The sequence below is a fragment of the Elephas maximus genome, chromosome 18 (genome assembly GCF_024166365.1).
Source record: "Elephas maximus indicus isolate mEleMax1 chromosome 18, mEleMax1 primary haplotype, whole genome shotgun sequence".
NCBI classification, from domain to species: domain Eukaryota; kingdom Metazoa; phylum Chordata; class Mammalia; order Proboscidea; family Elephantidae; genus Elephas; species Elephas maximus.
The window spans coordinates 13293629-13309420 of record NC_064836.1 but is presented as its reverse complement, the minus strand read 5'-3'; the positions used below and the strand labels follow the sequence as shown (position 1 = coordinate 13309420).

Sequence of the window (15792 nt, the reverse complement as noted above, 5' to 3'; positions counted from 1 at the left end):
TCAATCGCTGGAGGAGGACATCGAGTTTGGTGAAGTAGGAGGCCATCAAGGGTGAGGGAAACTGTCATTGAGATGCATTGACATAATAGCAGCACTGAGGGACTTGAATATGTCAGAGGTTGTTGAGGATGACACAGGACCAGGTAATATTTTGTTCTGTTGCACACGGGGTCACCATGAGTCAGAGCTGACTTACAACAGCCATCTACCTATCTGCCCATCTATCTGATCTATCAACATATTCTCTGCCTTCCCTAACTCTAGCTCCCCTGAGATCAGCCTCACAGAAGCACAACATGGAGGCTGCCCCAAAGAGCAGATGTGGGGACTATGATAAAGAGTCCGACTCCACATCTGGACTTTGAAGCTGCAGTGAAAATTCCCAGAGCAACTGCCATCAATATCATTTGACTCTATTTCCACAAGAACACAGCACCCTCATTTTATTCCAGGAAAAATAAAAACAGTTCTTCCAGATAACAAGTGTTGGCAAAGATGCTGGGACCCTCATACACTGCTGGTGGTATTTTAAAATGGTGCAGCCACTGTGGAAAGCAGCCTGGCAATTCTTCAAACCGTTAGACACAGAGTTACCATGTGACCCAGCAGTTCCACTCCTAGGCATAAACCTGAGAGAAATTAAAACATACGCCCACGCAGTAGCTGGTACACAAATGTTCACAAGAGCCAAACAGTGGCAATAACCCAAACGTCTATCAACGGACAAACGGATAAACAGAATATGGTGTAGACATACGACGGGGGATTACTCCGCCACAGACAGACAGAAATGCAGTCCTGATACATGCTATGACATGGATGAACCTTGAAAAAATTATGCTAAATGAAAGCAGCCAGACTCAAAAGGACAAATATTTATGCTTTCATTTATATGAAGTGTTTGGAACAGGCAAATCTATAGAGATAGAAAGATTAGTGGTTGTTTAGGGCTGGGAGGGATGGCAGGATAAGAGGGTGACAGCTAAAGGATATGGGGTTTCTTCTTGAGGTGATGAAAATGTTCTAAAATTGACTGTGGTAATGGTTGCATGTATCTGTGAGTATACTAAAAACCACCAAATTATACACTTTAAGTGGGTGGGTTGTATAGCATATGAATTATATTTTAATAAAGCTATTTAAACACACACATACACAGTCCCTCTCAAGTTGCAGATGGGAAAAGTGAGGTGCCAAGTGGTTAAGTGACAGGCCTGAGGGAACACCCAGCCAGCAGCAGAAGCTAGACCACTGGCCTCAGCTGCTTAATGGGCCCCTCAAACGCCAGCCTAGCAGTCAGGAAAGACGGTGCAGGCCTCCTGAAGAGCTTACCCCAGAGGGAAACGCAGGACAGGAAGCCCCACTGCCTGACACACAGGAAACAGCAACTTGGCAGCCACAGGAAGGGGTCCTGGGACCCAGGGCTACAGCCACTTCAGTCCAGCAGAACCTGGCCAGTGCCCTGGGAAGGCTAACATCTGGCCCTTCTGTATTAGGCCAGGTGTCCTGGGCCCCTGGGCCTGACTTCCCTACCCAAAGGCAGCCTGGCCCACCGTGGCTTCGAAAATCACCGAGGGAAGGAGACAGACCGCTGTCTCCATGTTACAGACCGAGGCCCAGAGAGGTTTTATGGCACAGGCAAGATCACACAGCGAGTAACCATAACAGCTACCGTTCACTGTGCACCTGCTATACATCAGGCACTTGGCATCCATTTCTTCTAATCTTCACAATAACCCTTCCACAGGTGAGATGCCATCACCCCATTTTATGGATAAAGAAAATTACCCAAAATCAAGATTCAAAATCCAGAAGACTCAAATCCAGAACTTTTTGGCTCTAAAACCCAAGTTAGTGAGGCTGAGTTATTCATAACATATTGGCGAGAGGAGGAGAGAGGGGAGAAATATACTGAGCAATGGCTGAAACTGGCCCCTGACCCTGCAGTAGCTGACCGCATGCTGGGGTCCTTCCTTCACGTGCCACGTAGTGGCCCTCCACGGCCTGGGCCAGGCCACCTCTGGCCACTCGCAGAGCTGTACCTCAGACACAAAAGTGTACTTCACACCCCGCTGCTCTGGCTCACATGGTGTCCTGCCCACATTTTTGACCAGCAAACCCCTACTCCTCAGTCAAATCCCAGCTTAAATGTTGTCTTCCTCCCCCAAAACTCCAGATGAGTTGACCATTCCTCCAGGGCATCCAGAGCCCTTGGACATCGCTGGTCTCTAGGACTTGACCAGATTGTAATGATTTATTTCTCTGTCTACTCCTCAGGCTCCGGCTAGACCCGAACCCTTGATTCTCTCTCAGGGACAGGGACAGAGACAGTACAATGGCTTTCTCTTATACAGCCCTTGCTATATGCCAGGTGTTGTTTTATATCTGTTTACTCATTGAGTCCTTACAATGGTCCCACGAGACAGGTACTATTATCAGCCCCATTTTATTATTATTTATTATTATCACCCGCATTTTACAGATGAGGAAACTGAGACCCAGAGAGGTTAAGCTACTTACCCAAGATCACACAGCAGTCTGGCCCCAGGGCCTGCCTGCCCCTACTGGGACTGTATTATTTTTCATTGCACTCCCCAGGCCCTCGTGCAATGCCTGGCACAGGGCAAGTACCCAATAAAGGTTTATTCTAGGTAAGGGAGGAGGAGGGTTTTACTGCACCCCAGCCACCTTCAGCCTCAAATTCACCGGGAATCCCACAGTCCGAGGCCTTCCCACTTCTTGTCCCACCTTCCATCACTCCAGACAGCCCTCCTGACACTCATCACTTCTTCCACAAAGTTCCAGGTGCTTTTCCCATCTCTAGTGTGTTTCTAGCTCTGGTGCCCTGGCAGGGATAAGTGACCTTGCTGTTTTTCCAGTGGGTAAACTGAGACCCACGGACGCCTCATGGCTTCCAGAGGGTTTGTTCAAAGGCAGGTCTCTGGCTTCTTGGGCTAGGATGCCCGATCCCCAAGTGGACTGGTTTGCCCCTGTCTCAAGCAAGAAAAACAAATACCAAGAGGAAGGGGCATCTGGAGGGCAGGACCTGCCCTTACCTCATTCCCAGCACCCTCTGGCCGACCTGGCCATGGGCTTGGGCTGGGCCTGAGGGGAGGGAGGAGAGGGGGCTGCTCCCTGGGCCAGGGAGGAGGAGACAAGAGGACCTTTGTGTCTGCAGAGCTCCTGAGACACCTGTTCTCCCTCCTGCCTGCCTGTGGCCTCCCTCCAGGACGAGCCTGTGTGCGGCCTTGTTTATCCTGCAGCCTGGCAGCCCGGCCCAGCCTGCTCCCAGCATGGGGCTCCGGCAGCCCTGCCAGCACCTGCCCGGTCCTGGCAGCCCCGGAGGCTGCCGGCCAAGCACAATCACCCCGCTGTTGACACAGTTGTTGATTTTCAGGAGGGCAGGGAGGGATGGGAGGGGAGGAGAACACAGCAAAGGCATTTAACGCCAGCCTGGCTAATTCGCAGTTGGCCTACCAGTTCTGTACCCCCTGCAGCTGCCTGAGGGAGGCTTGGGGTTCCAGTCCCTCAGCAGCTTGGGCCACACACCACACCATGCCCAAGTCCTGCTCGAACCCAAGCACCATGCCCCAGGCAGCCCCAGGCATCAGTGCATACTAAAACCCACCCCCTGGGGAACACACAACTCAAATACTGGCACCCTGTCTTCAAATGCCCACCACCCACCTCCCCCTAAAGTCATGAGGCCCCCAGGGGCCTTAGCGAGGGGCAGAACCATCTCACATGCCCTTGGAGACCTGGGTGGGGCCCCTGGGAGACAACGAGGGACCTGTCCTTACCACCTGCTCTTCTCTCTGACTGTTCCTGCCACGCACGCCATCTCCTCCCATTCTTGAGGTCTTTGATGTCTTACAGGCCACCTTCCCTGATGGCCCAAGTCTGGCTAGGGTACCCTCTGGGGTGCTCCTGAAGCCCCTTGACCTGTACCTCCCTACCTTCCTATTTGTCAGTATTGGGATCAGTTATGTACTTCTCTTTATCTTCCTGAAAACTGTGTGCTCTGTGAAAACCATGATGCTCTTCTTGTCTGTTGGCCCAGCATGGCACAGCACAGCCCCAGGGCAGAAGGAGTGAACCCCATAGGCCAAACAGCCATCACCCTCCTCCCAAAGTTCCCCCTTTCAGAGTCACTCCTCAGATTAAGGTCCCTCGGCTGGTAAAAAGAGTAATGGGGCTTCTGGAATTACCTGTTAATTTCCCGCCAGCACGTGAACCTAGTTGCTAAATCTGATTAGCCAATTACCTCCTCAGAGATCCAAGAGCGGGGTACTGAATGACAAGGGATGGATAAGTTCTGATGACAGGAGACGGAGACATGAAGGCGAGAACAGAAAGAAGACCCCGTGGATTGAGAGACAGCAAAAGTACCTGGGGGAGGAGTTAAGGTCCGGTGAGGTAGAAACCTCCTCTCATCCCCCTTTGTCCCCATCTCCGAGCTCCTAAACCCAACCGGTCTTGACTCAGGAAGCATGAGGTCTTTTACACCTGTGGTCAGTGATCCAAAAAGGATTTTGACTCAACAGAAGGTTGTGGCAGTCCAACTCCACAGACCCTCTCCAAGCTGCCGAGCACACCCACATCCACACTGTCCCTCAGTTCTGGTTCCCCAAGCTCTAAATCGATTAATGCCCAGAAAGGGATAACAAACAGCCCAAATCACTCCCAAACTGGGGGTGCCATGTTGAGGAGTATGGATCTAAGGCCAGCAGAGCTAGCAGAAGAGAGGGGGAACTACACTATGAAAACCAGAGGTCCCTGATGCTTTGAGCCAGTTCTGACAGGGCCGTAATGTACAGTTGTAGAGACTGTGCACTGCACAACTTAGGAGCCCCATTCACCTAGCCTGCATACTTGTTACAACAGTTCTGGCAGACAGCAGTCAAGTTCATCCCTTGACTCCCTCAGAATCCAAAAAGAAAGCCCTCCTACTACGTACCCACCCTCGCCCCGGCAAGATTTGACTGGGGTCCCCCTCCTCTCTTCTCTGACCCTGCTTCCTGCTCTGGTCCCTCGGGAGTTCCCTGGCTAGGGTATCTGTGAGTGAAGGCTGACCCCTTACCCCAACTAGGAGAGGGCTCCCCTTCCATGCCCCACCAGTCCCAGCTAGGGACCCCACCCTTAGCTCTTTCCCTACCCAGTCTCTGTCCTCCAGCCCGTCATGCCGGCCAGACCCCCCAACCTCACCCACGCCTGAGAGAGCAGGGTGGCTGAGGTTCCATGCTCACCATGACACAGTAGGAGGACACCAGGTTTACAGAGAGTAAAGGGGGGAAGGCAGGTGACTACCCACAGCTTCCCCCGCCTCCACTGTGGGGCATCACGTGCTCTGGAGGGGCTGACGCTCAGGGAGAGGATCGGGAGCAGGGCCTCCCTCTGCCCGTCCTCTGTTCTGTCTCTCCTTCTTGTCCTTCTTCATCCCAGCCCACTCTGCTTTCTTTTTTCACATTGGCCTAATGACCTCGCCGCCTCCCTCGAGTTCTCACAGACTCTGACTGGTCCCCAGGGGCCAGAGGGGACTGACCTCGGTTCTCCAGAGCCATAGGGCCTCTGAATGCACACACACACACACACACACACACACACACCCTCTTCACCAGCCAAGAGAAGGGGCGCCAGGCAAGCCAGAGAAAAAGCAGGGGCTGGGGGGACCACTCCCTTCTGCTTTCAACAGCTGCCTATTCACACCCCACTCCCATCATCCCACCTGCCTCCAGAGCCCTGTTGTACCTGCACACCGGCTTCTTTCCAGCCCCTCCCCATGAGCCTTTTATTCCCCCTTCCTTCCCCACCCTACCCCACCCCCCAAGGAACATGCCTGGAACCAAAGGCTCACAGGGATGGTTAAATGGCTTCAGGCTCCTTCAATGGGGCCGAAGGTGGGAGAGGTTTTCAAGAGCTCACAGCCCACAGACCCTGAGCCGAGCACTCCCTCTCACTGGTGGGGTGTGCAGGCCCTGCCTCGAGGGGCTAGGCAAGAATTCACCTTTTTGAGTCTGTGTGAGGGCAGCTTAACCCAGATGCCACAGCCAAAGCAGAAGGCCTCACCAGCCAAATCCTGGGACACCACCCGAGCCTGGAGCCCACTCTGAAGGCCCACGGACCCACTCATCAGTGTGAAAGGGTGTCGGTCCATTCTAACTGGCTTCCTCAATTAGCTCCCCAATTAGCCATCCCACCAGGGACCCTCTACCTGCTCTTCTGGTGTTGGCCAAGCTCTGCTCCGTCTTCCCTAGAAAAATCAGATCACTTCTGTTTCACTGTCTGGCAATTCTAGATACAGTTTTATATCCTTTTAATTCTGATTACAAAAGTAACACACATTGTTGTACTACTCTTGGAAACTATAGAAGCACAGACATAAGAAAATAAAAATGAGCCACAATTTTAAAAAGAAATTACCAAAGGGGGTTGGTCGAGGGTAGGCCACTCCCAGCTCCTGGGGTCTAGGAAGGCTCTGCTCTGCCTGCTGTGCCCCTGGACTCTAAGTCTCGCCACCTGCCCTCACCCTGAACTTACAGAGCTCCTCCCCGCACCCATACTCCCAGTCTGGCTGCTCCTTTAATAGCCATATCTGAACTCCCAAGGCACCCACCTCTGCCCCAACTCAGCCAAAGCCATGGGATTGGCAGCGGGCACTGCCGGCCATGCCAAGGAGCTGGGCCCAGCCCCAAGGCTCCTACCCCCCTTGTGGGGGGCCTGGGGAGTGGACAGAGACCAAGGCCCTCTGGGAGCTGGTTCTCACCCCATCCTGTTCCACAGGCTGCACATTCCATTCTGAGTCAAGCAGGGGGTGGGGCCTGGGGGAGGTAAGGCTTGGGGAGGAGAACAGTCTGGCCTCCTCTGGGGTGGATCCCCCAGGGAGCTCCAGGCCTGGCAGGGATTACAGACCAAAATCACCATCAGGAAGGGAGCCAGGAGTGTTCCTGCCCAGTCTCAGGTGGCCCCTTGGCCTTTCTCCTCTTTTCAAGTGAAACCCTGAAACCCTACCTTGGAGGTGCCCCCAAAGACACAGTAGGGCAATGTGGGGGGCAACAGTAATACCCCTCCGCCTAACCTTACCCCAATCCCATGGGCTGCTTATGGGGCTTAGTACCAAGGCCATTTAAATGCTAAGGCCACTGCTGGGAGAGAGGGGCCTGAATGCCCTTAGTATCAAGGGAGCTGAATCCCAGCTTCGTTGGAGTATCAGGCTTCCTAGAGTGAGGGCAAGGGCCTGGGTAGTGAATGCTGCTTAGGAAAAAGGGTAGCAGCTAGAGATACTGTCCCCAATTTTTCCTTCCTCTCCCCTGCTACCCATACGCACACATTCCTCCTCAAAATACCCCTGGCCAGAATCCCCTGCTCCTCCCCTGGCTTGTCTCTGCACACTTCTGCTCTGAGATGTGCCTACACAGCACAGCCTAGGCTGTGCCAGGCCTTGGAGTCGCCCATGGGTGACCTTGGGCAGAGGCAGGGGAAACCCCAGCCACTTCCTCCTCACCTCTCACCGCCCAGAGGAGGCCTGCCCATGGCCACTGCTCCATCTCTGGGTCCATTTAGATGCTCTCTGGCACCACCACTGTCCACTCCTCCTGGGAGTGTGCAGAGGGGCCACAGGGCCTCTGGCTCCTCATGAAAGAGGCAGGAACAGAGGAACAGAGCACACGGGGCTTCCTGCCACGTTCCCAGGGCAGGATTCTCACCTTTGCTAGTTCCTGTCCTGGAACAGCACAGAGAGTGGCAAGGTCCTGTGCTGTGGGCTGGGCCATGCGGGAGAGACTTTTCTAGAGAGGCTCTTCCGAGGCCCCTCTGCTCACACAGGCCTGCACCATCACGAGGCCTCTGAGCGGGAACTGTCTCGTGTGTCTGGGCCAGGTCCAGAGAGTATGATAGTTTCTCACAGTTACCTAGTTGAATAGAACTGAATACCCCACCATACTCTTGGGGGAACTACCATATCACTGGGGACACTGGTGGCTCTGTGGTAGAATTCTGGCCTTCCACACAGGAGACCCAGGTTCGATTTCCACCCATGTGCCTCATGTGCAGCCACCACCTGACTGTCACTGGAGGCTTGAGGGCTGTGATGCTGAACAGGTTTCAGAGAGCTTCCAGACTAACAGGGACTAGGAAGAAAGGCCTGGGGATTGACTTCCGAAAACCAGCCAATGAAAACTCCATGGATCACAACGGATCACGGGAATGGTGCAGGACCAGGCAGCGTTTCATTCCATTGTGCGTGGGGTTGCCATGAGTCAGGGCGATTTGACAGCAGCTAACAACAACAACAGCCTCATCACTGCTACTCAGGGAAAGTATTTGCATTTTTAAAAGAAATAGTCACCTATGAGCAAAGAAGCTGGCAGAGGGTCGAGGTTGCCCTGCTGAGCTAGCCTGATGGAAATCGCCCAATCAAGTCTTCCAAGGAAATGTAACGAGGGCCAAGGAAGGGGCAGTCAAAGCGGGGGGTCATCCAGGCAAAGACCACGACCAGGGGCATGCCTTCCTGCTTGTGGGGAGGACAGTCACAGCCTCCCTGGCTAGCATGTCCAGGCTCCAGGAAGGAGACTAGGAAAGAGCAAGGATTGCAGCAAGTTCAAGCAGGAGCAAGCCCTCTTAAGCAAACACTGAGCACAAAAATAACTCCCATTCAAAGCACGATTTACTGTGTGCCTGGCTGGGCCTTCCCAGCACAGAGCCCTTTTCAAACAGTCGGCTTCACCCCTGAATAGGGCTGGGGGAAGGGGAGTGCGTGGTACAGCTGCATTTGAATTCCTCTTCTTCCGGTGGTGACAGCTTCCTGGAGACCTACTCTGGGGGAGCTGCCTACCCAGGGCCAATCTCAAAGCACCCCGGAGTAGAGAAAAGCTTCGCAGAATCCAGGGGCAGCACCTCAAGGGCAGGAATGCTGAGATCTCAGGGAACAGGCCCAGCTCCAGCAAAGACTTGTCTGACCACAGCAAACCGCAGAGCGCACTCACCATTTGTCACTGAGGCTTCCAAGAGGTAGGTTTTGTCACTGTTATCATCCCATTTCAGAGATGAGAAAAGGGAGGCTCCAAAACAGTTATGTGACCACCGACCATCTCTCCTGGCTCTCTAAGTTCTCATGTGTACATCAGGTTGCCTCTGTATCTTGGTAATTATTGAAGGATCAAAATGTTGGGGATGAGCTCTCCCCACCAGGAGGAAAGATGGGCACAAACGATGTAGGTGGAACCGGAGGCATTCCCAAAGCTAGGGCAGCAATAGAAATCATCTTTAACCAGTACTGGCCCCAGCATTCCTGATCATAAAAATCTGAGTTGGGGGTGTGAAGCCCTCTCTAGGAAAGATCATAGCCTCATATTAACTACATTGGCTGACCACGTCCTGTTAGTTCTACCTCCAAAATGCATCTCCCCTCCGCCCACCCTATCCAAGTCATCCTCTGCACGCTCCTCAATTCTGAATTCGCCTCCTAACTACTCTCTGCTTTTCTTCCTCTCTCCCCTTTAAGCTCTTCTCACTTAGCAGCTGAAGCGATCTATCTTATAATATTTTTTTCACTTATAAAAGTAATTCATGACCATGATAGGAATTGGAAGAAGTCAAGAGAAGACAAATAAGGAAATAAACATCACCTATATGTCCGGTATCCAGAGTGAACCTCTGTAAACACTGTGCTGTATGCTCCTAGTCTTCTTACTTGGTATGTGTGCGTGATGGGCTTGTGTATAAGTATACTTACGTAATTAACTTCACAAAATTGGCACCACACTACACCTTCTCCCCGCTTATCGACATCTTGTTATCTGATATTTTCCATTTACTACAACAGTAAAAAATCCACTATCTGACTAGTTGGCGCATTAACGATTTACATCTGGCAGTATCAAACACCGAGGTGTTGGCTTTGATGGTTAAGGTTATGTGTCAACTTGGCTGAGCCATGATTCTCAGTGGTTTGGTAGTTACATAATGATGTAATTTGGCAGTTATGGAATGATGTAGTCATCCTCCATTTTTATATAACACTGATTTCACATAACGATCTGGCCTTTGGAATCTAACCATGTTGATAAGTGAGGAGAGGGTTTTATATTCTTTTTTTTTTTTAATTTAACTTCTTATTATATACATTTTCCAGGCTATAAGCTATTTTTTTAAACTAGGCTTTGTCGTTGTTTGGATGTAGTTCATATGTGTACATGGTACTAAATTCAGAAAGGACAAAAGAATCTATAGAAAAAAAACAATCTTTCTTCTATCCCATTCTGCAGCTACCCAGTTTCCCTCCCCGGGGCAAACATGATTACCATTTCTTAGGTACCAAATAATCTTTTTTAAAATTATAAATCAGATCATGTCACCCCCTGCTTAAAACCCTCCAATGGCTTCCCATCGCCCTGGCAATAAAACTCAGGCTCCTAAACAGCCCTTCGAGATCCTGTGTGAGCGGGCTCTGGACTTCTGGTTTCTCCAGTCTCTCCCCTTCCAGCTTACTGCCTTCCAGCCATGTTATACACCCTGTCTAGCCTCAGAGAGACTTTCATTTGCTGTTCCCTCTGCCTGGAATCTCCTTTCTCAGGTCTTTGTGGGGCTGGCTCCTTCTCCTCCCTCAGGTCTAGGCTGAGCTGTCATCTTCCCAGGGTGTCCTTCCCTGGTCTCCCAATCTAGGGCCACCCCTTTCTGCTGCCCCCCCATATACTCTACCTTATCAGCCTATTGCATTCTTTCACATCACACATATTATGACCTCACATTGTCTTGGTTACTTATTTTTAAGTTATTTATTGCCTGTCTCCCTTCACTAGAAAGAAGGTTCCCTGAAGATAGGGATGTTATCGGTCTTGTTCACCCCTGGAAGCCCCTGCCTAACACAATAATAGGTGTTTGATAAGTTTCTGTTAAAGAAATGAATGGGGGTGGCTGCAATGCTGGTACTCAGCACTGAAAACTGCCCACTTGCAGAATCTCCAAACACTAAGGCCCTCTGAGCATCCTCCACCTCCGAGGGTGCCAGTTAGGGGTTCAGAGAAAGGAGAGACGGGAGCCTGTTGTCCAAAGTGGTGTGGTTAGACAGCAGCAGCCTGCTCTTCCTCCCTGCCACCCAGCTCACCTTACTTGTGCTATCTGTTGCAGCATCTAGAACCAGACAAGAACGAGCCCAAATTCCTAGAAAATCCACCCACAAGTGGAAACTTGGAAGTGAAACTGTGGTCCTTCACTTATCCAAAGTCCCGCATCCTGTCTGCCTGGGCAGTTGGGATATTCCAGGTGCCCAGGTGAGCCCAGCAGCAGGCGACACAGCCAACCGCAGGGAGCAAGGCCCCTCCAGGGACAGCCCAACCTGTCCCTCCTGACTCTTCCCTGCCCCCCCCCACACACCTGGGTTCCCTCTCTCCAAAAATTCACAGCAGCCCCAGAGACACAAAAGCACATCCAATCCTGAGCCAGCAGCCCAGGCCCTCGATGCTCAGGGCACACCCAGGGACTCCCAAAAGGAGGTGCTTCCTTCCTGGGGCCAGATTTCCACTGAGAGAACACTGCAGTTGGGCCAAGTTTGATTTTTAAGAATGCAGGAGAGGAGGGAATGAAGTGCCTTTCCCTCAAATGTGAGGGAAGGGGGAAGGTAAGAAGGAAAAAACAAAAGATTGAAGAAAATGGAACTAAGCAAGGAGTAGGGAGGATAAATTTGATCTGAGGGGCTAGAATCAGGAGAGGGTGGGAAGAAGTGTGGGGTCACATCCAGTATCTTGGAATTTAAACAGGCTTCTCCTTCCCAGAAATGGAAAATTATTACAACTTATTAAGCAAACACAATCACAGAGTGCTCTTCCAGGCTCTGTACAAGGCCTTTAAGTAACAGCGACAATAACAGCTAGCATTTATCCAGCACTTACTATGTGCCAGGCACCATTCTAGGAGCTTCATTTTCTCAAGCCTTTTAATCCTCAGACAATCCCATGAGGTACGCACTATCCATAAACCCAAAACCAAGCCCACTGCCATAGAGTCCAACTCCAACTCAAATCCCACAGAGTTGCCAAGGCCGTCATCTTTAAGGAAACCGACTACCACATCTTTCTCCCACTGAGCTGGAGATGGTTTCAAATCTCTGACTTTTCAGTTACTAGTGGAACGTTTTAACCACTGTGCCACGAGGCTGAGGCACTGCTGGCACTAATCTCGTTTTACAGATGAGAAAACTGAGGCACAGAGAGGTTAAGTTAAATTGCCCAGTGGCAGCACTTAGGATGTAACTCCAGAGCCCTGGTTCTTAACCACTACGCTATACTTGGCTCTCCCTGGTCCCTGGTCTTTATGCTCTTGAATTCATGCCTTCCAAATCAATGTCCCTCAACCCATCATTACATGCCATTGCCAAAAAGGTGTGCGTACCTTTGCCCGTTTTGCAGAAGAGAAAGTCTAGAAAAGATACTCGCCCACACTCAGGCTACCCATTGGTGGGGGATATAGACCAAAATATGCTGAATGCCAGCAACTTGTGCGCTACTTCGAAGGAAGCACAGTGGAAATCAGGGTCTCTGGAAACCTCGCCCTGCACAGCAGCATCTTCTCTGGCTGTCTTTTACCAAACCCTCACCAGCGCCAGCACCGAGGCGCCCTGCCCGGAAATTCCCACAGAGTCAAAGCAAACTTCGCAGGAAAACTCCCCGGCTTCCTCCTAGCCCCTGTCACGGAGGTGGCTGCCAAGAGCGCTGGCGGAGTCCTTGCAGCTGCCGTCGGGCCTCCGGTGGGGCGGGAGCCGCTGCTCGTGCGCTCGGGGTCCTCCCGGAAAGATCCAGGGCTGAAGTTCAAAATTCACTCCCCGCCCAGGCACAGCTCGCGGCCCCGCCCGGGACTCTCAGCCACCCCCACGTCTCTTGTCCTCCGCAGCTCCAGTTAAGCAATGGAGCGCCTCCAGTCTGGCAGAGCCAGGCCGGCAGCTGGGAGAATCCCCCGGGCCAGCCCTTCGCGTCTGGGGACCCGGAGCAGCCCAAGCCGACATGTGTGTATGTGTGTGTGTGTGTGTGCGCGCGAGCATGTGTGTTTGTGTGTGTGTGAGAGAGTGTGTGTGTGTGTGTGTGTGTGTGGTGTTTACGTACGGAACGCGCGAGGTGGGAAAACAATGGCGAGCCGCTGGGAACAGAGAGACTACCCCCCCACCCCCATCTCCCTAACCCACAACGCGCTTTGCTTTTGCAGTGAAATAGGGGTCAAAAGGTTCACCTCAGATATCCCAGGCCTGGAGCTGGGGGTGGTAAGAAGAAAGCTGGGGGGCGGGGTGGAGGGGTGGCGGGGGTGGAGCAGGAGCAGCCGGAGCAGAAAACAAACAGGATGCAGCGCCCGGCTGGTCCGCTGGGGAACCAACCTGGAACGGTCGGAAAGGGGTGCATGGCTGGCCCCTGGCACCCTACACAATCAGGGGGGAAGGGATATGCGTCTGGTCCCAGGCACCAGAGACCCACACGCGGCGCGCGCACGTCGTCACGGCTCCCCGCTGGGAAACCCTTGAACTGAGCGCACAGACAGGCTAGTGAGAAAGCCCTGGTGCCCCTGGCGGGTCTGCGAGAGCGGGGGAGGGGACACTCCAAGCTCGGCTCGCGTGCGTGTACACAGACGCAGACGCACACAGGCACCCACGGCCTTACCAGGCTGCCACCCCGCTCCGCAGGGACCTGGTCAGCCCGCGAGGAGCCGCTACCAGCCGACGTTGTCGGAGGGAGGTAGGGGCCTGTTCGTCGAAAACTTTGCAGAGGATGGAAACTCACAGAGAAGAGAGCCGGCGTGTCCCCAGAAACGACTGGGCGCGAGCGTCAAACTTCGGAGGGCTAGGCAGAGGGGTGCGGCGGTGCGCTTGGGGCGCGGCGGGGGCGAACTTACTACTCAGCCAGGCGCCAGGCTCGGGGCTCGCGGCTCCACGCTCTTCCTCCTCCTCGGCCCGGGTCCTCTGCGCTGGCAGCCTGGGCTTCCCGCTCACATGCCCCGGCGCGCAGCCGGCAGCCTGGCAGCGCTGTGGCGGCTGGACTGGGAGGGGGCACGCCCCCCGCCGTCGGCCGCAGAGTCGCCCGGGACCGGCGGCCACCCAGGGTCCGCGCCGCACGAGGAGTGCGGTCCCCGGCGGCGAGCGCGGGTTCCGGGCGGGCGGCGCCCTCAGCCGAGCCAGGCCGCTCTCTGCACTCTGCCCTCTGCCCTCTGCTTGCGGCCGTCTCCCTGCCTTCCGCGGTCCTGCTCCCGGACTCGCCCGGACGCGCCGCCTGCCCGACCGAATCTCCGGCTCCGCGCTCCGCGCCTGGGCTGGGTCCGGAGTCAGCAGCACCCCCCAGGCTGGCCGCTGCGCCCCGGGCTCAGACGCCGGCGATTCGCGGCTCCCGGGCCGGAGCTCCAGGACCCGCGCACACAGTTCAGTTCCGAGCCGGGACTGGGAGCACGGCGCTTGCCGCTCGCTGCTCCGCCGCGGCTCTACAGCCTCAGAAGAGAAAGAGGGAGGGAGACCGAGAGCGGGCAGGGGGAGGAGGAGGAGGGAGGGAGCAGGGGAGGGTGGGGAGATGTAGAGGGAGGGAGGGACGGGGAGTTCCCTCCTCCTCCCTGCAGCCGGGTCCAACCAGGCATCCAACAGCTGGAAACCTCTGTTGGAAAGGGGAGAACCGAAGTTCCCGGCCGCGAGGGTGGGTGAGGGTAGAGGAAGGGGGTGCCGAGAATGCAAGAAACAGGGTGAATTCGCTCCCACTGCCCAGGTGTGAGTCGCTATAGAGAATCTTCATCCCTAGAGCAAAATCTAAGAAGTTGTCAGTCCAGTCTCCTAATCTCTCCAGACAGAGAGCCTTGATGTGGGGTTTTTAAAAGCCCCATTTCGGAACCTCCCTTAGGAACCTGATTCCACTGGCAGCTAGACAATTCCTAATTAATGTCTGGGACCACTCCCTAGCCCTGTCATTTTGCCCTTTCTCAAACAATCCTTTATTTTCTTCTGCTGGTTCTGGAGGGGGGTGGATTCCTTTAGTTCAATGTATTTATTAAGTGCCTGCAATATGCCTGGCCCAACTGGGTGCTGGGGACATCGGGATGCCCTTGCCCTTTCCGGATTCCCATTTTGTGAAGGAAACAGATGGATGAACTTATAATTGCAGTGAAGTGGGAGAGCGCTAAGATGGGGCTGGAGACCACCAAGGGCACTAGGATAGGAGGACTGGAACCAGTCTTCTTCAGGGAAGTGTCATCTGAACTAGGTCTTAGAAGAATCTGTGGGAGGAGAGGCAATTGTGGACCTAAAAATAACTCTAAGTGGACTGTAGGCGACCAGTGCGTCATGTCAGCAGGTGATGGTCAGTGAAGCTGGAGAAGTAGTGGGGGTCACCTCACAGTGGAGGCCCTCATAAAGCCTTCTAAGGGCTTTGGATTTCATTATTTTCTCATCCTCTTGTCTGGCCAGCTCCTTTAATTCATCTTTTTAGGTCTCAGCCTGGATATCAGCTCTTCCAGGAGACTTTTAGATACCAGGTTCCCCAGCCATGTTCTCCGAACTCTCTACCCCACCATGGTAGATCATATGGTAACCATTTGTCTGTCTCCCCCACTGACTCTAATCTCCACAAGGGCAGTGATGTGTCTCTCTGGTTCACTGTTGCCTCCCTTGTGCCTAGCCAGGGCTTGGCAAAGAGAAGGCTCTTAATAAATATTTGTTCAACAATTGGTTGATTAAAGGGAATGGAGAGCCTTTGATGAGAGGTGGAAGCATGGAGAACAGTGACCAGACAATGGCCTCAACCAGGAGGAAAATGATGCAGCCCTGAGCTAAGCTAGAAG

General features: G+C 53.4%; 1 protein-coding gene across 6 annotated transcripts in view; it reads right to left on the bottom strand.

Annotated features, from left to right (window-relative positions):
- SOX13 (SRY-box transcription factor 13) overlaps window positions 1-13959 on the bottom strand; it is a 54675-nt gene extending 40716 nt beyond the window's left edge. For 5 of the 6 annotated variants that reach the window (XM_049858341.1, XM_049858344.1, XM_049858345.1 and 2 more), the window contains exon 1: window positions 13870-13959. The gene's annotated coding sequence lies outside the window, so the exon portion shown is untranslated. Of the gene's footprint in view, window positions 1-12384; window positions 13235-13869 lie in introns of those variants that run through there. The other variant, XM_049858342.1, reaches the window with a different exon arrangement.
- Window positions 13960-15792: the final 1833 nt, after the last annotated feature.